We start from the raw sequence: 7107 nt of genomic DNA, 5'->3' as shown, positions 1-7107 counted from the left end.
CTCCATCTTCTTCCTCATCATCTAGGAAAGGAGTAAGAGGCCTGGTGAGGAATCCAATCTCATTCTTGAAAGGCCTAAATGGAGTGTGAGCTATCTCACAGTGCTCCTCAAATCTGGTCTTAGCCTTGATGGGAGCCATGATGTATGGAGCATATGCCAAGTTCTGGTTCTTGTCCATCTTGAGGTCATTCAATTGCCTCATCATAAATAGCACCACATTCATCACCTCCCCATTCATGATATGGTGGATGATGTTCCAGAACTTATCTCTGATCTTGCTCTTATCTCCACTCTTGGGAAGAATTGTTACTCTGGCAATCTTGTTAATGACAGCAGGATGATGCCTCAGTCCTGCAGTCTCACCAAACCTCCTAGGAATGCCAGCCTCGCTGGATCATAGAACTGCACAAATTCTTCAAAGTTGTCCTCAGTATACAAATCAATCCCAGTTGAGATTGTATCATAGTACAAACTGTTTGCAGTAGCAAACTCAGCAAAGGTTACAGAATACCTCTTAAAGCCAGTCATCCAAGTGATTGATTGCTCATCAATGTCAATCTCAGCAGTTGTCAGGAACTGTTTCACAGCCATCTCACTGAAGTTTGTCTTCTAACCCATAAAGTCATAGAGACCACATGCCTCGAACTTTGGAATCAATCCTTCCATGACTGACTGACCCAGTATAAATGTCCAATCAATAACTTGATGCTTGTGAAAGTTAGGGTCCATTAGGGTTCCCAGAAGACATCAAACTGAAGCTGAGTATGAAAAAACTGAATGTTTGTGTCAGAGGGCAGATCATACTGATTAACTGTCCTCCTGGAGCAGTACTTAGCCATAGAGAATCTTCTCTTTGGATAGGTCCATCCTGTGACATCAATTGGATAATCTGGATGAGCGTGTGGAGCATCTTCTATGTCCATAGAAATGCTGCCCCCAGCTGATGATTGGGCCTCTGAGTCTGTAGCTAGATTATAATCTGCATCATCTGCACGACGGCGCTTTGACTTAAAATGACCTGCAAGTTTCTTCTTAAGACCACCCAGACCACTACAATATATAAGAGGAATATCCACTGGTTAATAGTTGATGATGTCACAACATAGAGAATAGGAGGTGTAAGATTCTGTCAGGGACCAGACTGTCCGCGCTAGGGGGCCGTACTGTCCACGCCAGGGGGCCAGACTGTCCGCGCCATCCTGGCGGACGGTCCGCGACCGTCTAGAGGCGATTTCTAGAACCCTAGCCGCCCCATCCATCCAATCATCGATTCGACAGAAAATAACCATCCAAATCCATTCAAATTTTTGCACCATATTCACAATGAGTAACACGAGCAATTCCATCAATCAAAATTGTAATTCCACTGCCCAATTCTAGATCAGAGAGAAAACCCTAAGAATCCCCAAATTTGAATAAATCAGACAAATTCCATGAGATTTTGAAATACCGAAATGAAGACATGGTTGATGAACTCCAAACAATCTCCCGGACAGTCCATGCGCAACTTAGGTTCACCGTCCGCTCATAATCGACAAGAATCACTTTTGGCGTGTGGAGTGTGAGAGAGAAGTGTTGAAAGTGACATTCTGACTGCCTCTGCCCGATTTATCTGCCTGTTGCGGACGGTCCACATGGGGTCTGCGGACGGTCTGCGCCCTGTCACTTCAGATAGTCTGCTCTGCTGACTCGGACTATCCTGGACCTGATACGTCGGACGGTCCACGGTCATTACCCAGACAGTCCACGACCTGATACTCAAACATCTAAACTTTGTCCACTTTCTGATTTTGAAATTCAAATTTGGTTCATCACTCAAATATGGACATTCTGACCAATCCAAGGGTTAGTATGCATGCATATACACATTATGTACTTGAGTAACACAAATTTTTAGGTAAAACTATTTAGATTAAACAAGAATAAAAAATCATCAAAAATATCTAATAAATAGCCTAGAGAGCATATTTAGAATCGAAATGCAATACTACACATGTGTATTCAACCTCAAGCCACGTTTGAGAGATCTATCACATTCATTTCACTTCTTAATTTGCAAAACCTCGTTTCATCTAATGGCTTTGTAAATATATCGGCCAATTGATCATCCATGCCAATCGAATATATAGTGATATCTCCCTTTCCAACATGATCTCTCAAGAAGTGATGTCGTATATCAATATGCTTCGTTCTTGAGTGTTGGACCAGATTTGTAGCCAATTTTACCGCACTCTCATTATCACACATGAGAGGCACATTCTTGAAAATGATCCCATAATCCAATAGAGTTTGTTTCATCCATAATAATTGAGCACAACAATTACCGGCAGATATATATTCCGCCTCGGCGGTAGAGAGAGCAACGGAATTTTGCTTCTTAGAAGACCATGAAACAAGAGACCTCCCAAGAAATTGACAGCAACCAGAGGTGCTCTTCCTATCAACTTTGCAACCCGCATAGTTCGAATCCGAATATCCAATCAATTCAAATTGAGCACCTTTGGGATACCATAGACCAATATTGGGGGCAAACTTCAAATATCTTAGAATTCTTTTTGCGGCTTCCAAGTGAATCTCTCTAGGTGAAGCTTGAAATCGAGCACACATGCAAACACTAAACATAACATTGGGCCTAGATGCGGTAATGTAAAGAAAACTACCAATTATTGAGCGAAAAAGTTTTTAATCAACCATTATACCTCCCTCATCTAAGTCTACATGACCATTTGTTGCCATAGGAGTCTTGATAGGCTTTGCATTTTCTAAGCCAAACTTCTTGAGCATATCCTTCAGATATTTTGATTGACTTATAAAGATTCCATCTTTCAATTGTTTGATTTGAAGACCGAGAAAGAAGCTCAATTCTCCTATCATAGACATTTCAAATTCCTTTGACATCATTTTTCCAAATCCTCACACAACAATTCATTAGTAGATCCAAAAATAATATCATCAACATAAATTTGACAAACAAACAAATCTTTGCCAATTGTTTTAGTGAATAGGGTAGTGTCAACCTTCCCAATTTTAAAGTCTTTGGAAAGCAAGAAATCCCTAAGCCTTTCATACCAAGCGCGTGGGGCTTACTTAAGCCCATAGAGAGCTTTAGAAAGCTTGTACACGTGGTTAGGTCTTTTGGGGTCCTCAAAATCGGAAGGTTGTTCAACATATACTAGTTCACTAATCTTACCGTTTAGAAAGGCACTCTTTACATCCATTTGGTAGAGCTTGATATTATGAGCACAAGCATAAGCAAGAAGGATCTAGATTGCTTCCAATCTTGCCACGGGAGCAAATGTCTCACCGAAATCCAACCCCTCTATTTGAGTATACCCTTGTGCCACTAATCTTGCCTTGTTTCTTAGTACTATTCCATCTTCATTGTGCTTGTTGTGAAACACCCATTTGGTACCAATAACATCGTGGTTCTTTGGTCTCTCAACAAGCTCCCAAACTTCATTTCGGGTGAAGTTATTTAATTCCTCATGCATTGCATTCACCCAATCAACATCAAGCAGAGCTTCATCTACACGGTTAGGTTCCATACAAGATACAAAAGAGAAATGTTCACAAAATGAAGCTATACAAGAGTGAGTTTGAACACCCTTACTAATGTCACCCACAACTTGATCAATTGGGTGATCCTTCATAATAGAATGATGGATTCTTGATACCATTTGAGAATTACTAGTTGAAACATGAGGAGGGACCGAATGACTTGAGATATCTTGATCATGAGCATCCACAACTTCATCATTTTGTTGGCTTTGGTGATTTTCTTCATTTAGGGTTGAAGAGGATGGAATGACAACCACACTATTTTCATCATTATCTTCTTTTGGCTTTATTTCACCAATAGCCATTGTTTTCATAGCATTTCTCAATTGAGCTCCACCAACATCATCAAGATTGTTGTTTTTATCTTGAGACCCATTTGTTTCATCAAACTCAACACCATATGCTTCTTCAATAATACCACGAGTCTTATTGAAAACTCTATAAGCCTTGCTATTTGATGAATATCCAAGTAGAAAACCTTCATCACATTTCTTCTCAAACTAGTGTCTGAAGCGCGCCTCGCGCGCAAGCCTAATGTTTCTGAAGTATATTTAGAATTATAATTTTGGCAATAAATATTATAGATAAGAGAGTACACATTTAATGATCATACTAATATATGTAGCATATTTCATTTAATATATGTGATTGTACTATTGGAGGTTTTCACATTTTTGTAGGTACTGAAGAACACTGAACAACACTGCGAACATAAGGAAGCATTGTTAGTAGAGAGAGCGAATATCACTGAATGATAGGAAAATAGTAATGCATTGAAATCCTGCGATGAAGAATCTTTGTAAAGGATGAATCCTTGGTGGTTACCATGCTTTGGAACGTCAAAAAAAAACTTTGAACACTCTTCATGACGTCACTCTCAGTAGCAAAACCATAGCTAGAAAGTGATTACTTTCATTTTTTTTTGGAATAACATAAGGAAAGCTATTCAAGTATGAAGCAATTCCTTCAGATAACGCTTCAAATTACTAATGACAATGCTAAGTCTCACATTTAGGTTATGCATGCAAGAAATCTGAACTTTCTGAAAACTCACACAACAGCCAAGGACACTATTGTTCTCTTGGCAAGAATCATGGCACGCCACTTTCAGTAACAAAACCAGAAATAGAAACCGATTACTTCATTTTTGAAATAACACATGGAAAACAATTCAAGTATGAAACAATTTATTCAGATAACACTTGAAATTACTAATGCCAACGCTAAGTTTCATATTTAGGCTAGGCATGCACTCCACAATCTCAAGAGTTCAAATGGATCCTCTATTTTATAATGTTTGCAACATCTATATGATGACATGATCTGCACAGCTAAAAAATACTGATATATTAGAAACAATTTTTTCACTAAGGTAATGACATATCATAGCTCGCCAAGTACTTTGCAACACGACAGAACAAAAAAATTTAATTGAACCAGACTTGTAGGAAGAAGGGGTGCTCCGGGTGCAGCACGAGCACGAGCTTATATAGGACACAATTCCCTTACAATTGAGCAAAATAAATTTAGTGAACTGTACGAAACCTGAGACGTCGCCATCCAACGAACACGAATCAAACTGTGAGCGGATGCAAGTGGATACCAATCAAACTGATAAAGAAATTTTAAAAATTGATCAAACAAAAAACAAAGGAAATGATAAGTGTGGATGATGTACCTGCTGATCCATTACAGCCATGACCACATTCTTCTCTGCCGCTGCCTTTCGACGGCGGGTAGCCCCGGGGCCGTAAACCGGTGATATGGCGCGGGCAGAAAAAAACAGATCAAATAGAAACACAAAGGAAAAGGATAAGCATGTGTGCTGGACCTGCTGACTCATTGCCGCCACGATCCGCGATCCCTTTCTTCTCCGTAGCTATCTTTCGGCGGCGCTTGGCCCGAAGATGTCGTTTGCGAAATTCAGAGAGTGTAGTCGAAGCAACAGGTAACTTTGAGACCCATCCAACGAACACGAATCAAATTGTGAGAGGATGCAAGTGGATACCAATCAAACTGATAAAGAAATTTTAAAAATTGATCAAACAAAAACACAAACGAAATGATAAGTGTGGATGATGTACCTGCTGACCCATTACAGCCACGACCACATTCTTCTCCGCCGCTGCCTTTCAATGGCGGGTAGCCCCGGGGCCGCAAACCGGCGATATGGCGCGGGCAGAAAAAAAAACAAATCAATTAGAAACACAAAGGAAGGATAAGCATGGGTGCTGGACCTGCTGACTCGTTGCTGTCGCGATCCCCTTCTTCTCCGTAGCTATCTTTCGGCGGCGCTTGGCCCCAAGATGCCGCTTCCACTTCCAGTTGGGTCCGGATCTCCCTCGGTGCGAGACTCGTCCATCTTGGGTGTAGTCCGCATGACGAGGGCAGCGTCCCTCCGCGCGGCGTCTTCCTCCACATGAACCTCCGTGGCGGTGGCAGCTAGCGATGTACATTATTCTACTCTTCCCCGTAGATACAAATTGTACTGATTTTATCTACGTATATACATATAGCTTCAGTTTAAGGTTATTAATTTTATGCTCAATACTTTACGCCACTGTTGGGTTTACCTGCTCTGCACGATAGCTAGTAGCCACCATCGCCTCTCTCCAGTGCCGCCATGGGCCTCCATCACAGTGTTCTCCCACGCGTGCGAGCAGTCGGAAAAATAGTTGCGACCTTGTCTCCCACGCATCGGGCAGTCGGAGCCTCGCTCGCACGCGGGCCTCTACAGTCGTCGTTGCCTTCCATGTGCGCGGGCATCGGGGATGTCATTGCCTTGCTTGCACGCCAGCACCCGGCCGCCGAAGCATCCCTTCATCTCGGGACGCGCAGTGCGTATGGGAGACATGGCCAACGGGAGCGAACTATCGCCTTGCAACGCTGAGTAGCAGAGCCGCGTCGCTGCATCAGTGAAGGTACCACTCACCTCGCGGCGCTGGGAAAAAGAGACGCGCCGTCGTACGCGAGATGGACGCAGGCGCGTGCTCGAGAGAGGCGGCGTCGTTGAGGACGACGAGGAGCTTGGAGCGTAGCTGGATATGGAGTTCGCAAACTCTTCGAGTAGTTTTCCGAAAAGGAGGATGAGAAAGAGGGGAACTTGGAGGCGACTCCGGCGTGGGCTGTGGGACCTGGGAAGGGGGAGAGGAGCCTTATCCATCGCCGATGGCTGAAGGACACGAAGCTTCTGGAGGCTGGCTACTCTCCATCAAGATGAAGCTTCTGGAGGCTGGCTACTCTCCGTCAAGATTCAATCGTGCGGTGGAAGAAAAATAGATGACGTGGACACAACAAGAGCTGCCGTCACGAAGCTTCTGGAGGCTGGCTACTCTCCGTCAAGATGAAGCTTCTGGAGGCTGGCTACTCTCCGTCAAGATTCAATCGTGCGGTGGAAGAAAAATAGATGACGTGGACACAACAAGAGCTGCCGTTTTGAACCAGCTTTGTTATATAAAGAAAAATAGATGACGTGGACACAACGAGAGCTGCCGTTTTGAACCAGCTTTGTTATATAGTAAATTTAGAGAGTCGGCTTCCCTTTCTCAA

The sequence above is a fragment of the Zea mays genome, chromosome 3 (genome assembly GCF_902167145.1).
Source record: "Zea mays cultivar B73 chromosome 3, Zm-B73-REFERENCE-NAM-5.0, whole genome shotgun sequence".
Lineage (NCBI taxonomy): Eukaryota > Viridiplantae > Streptophyta > Magnoliopsida > Poales > Poaceae > Zea > Zea mays.
This window is presented reverse-complemented; position numbering follows the sequence as displayed.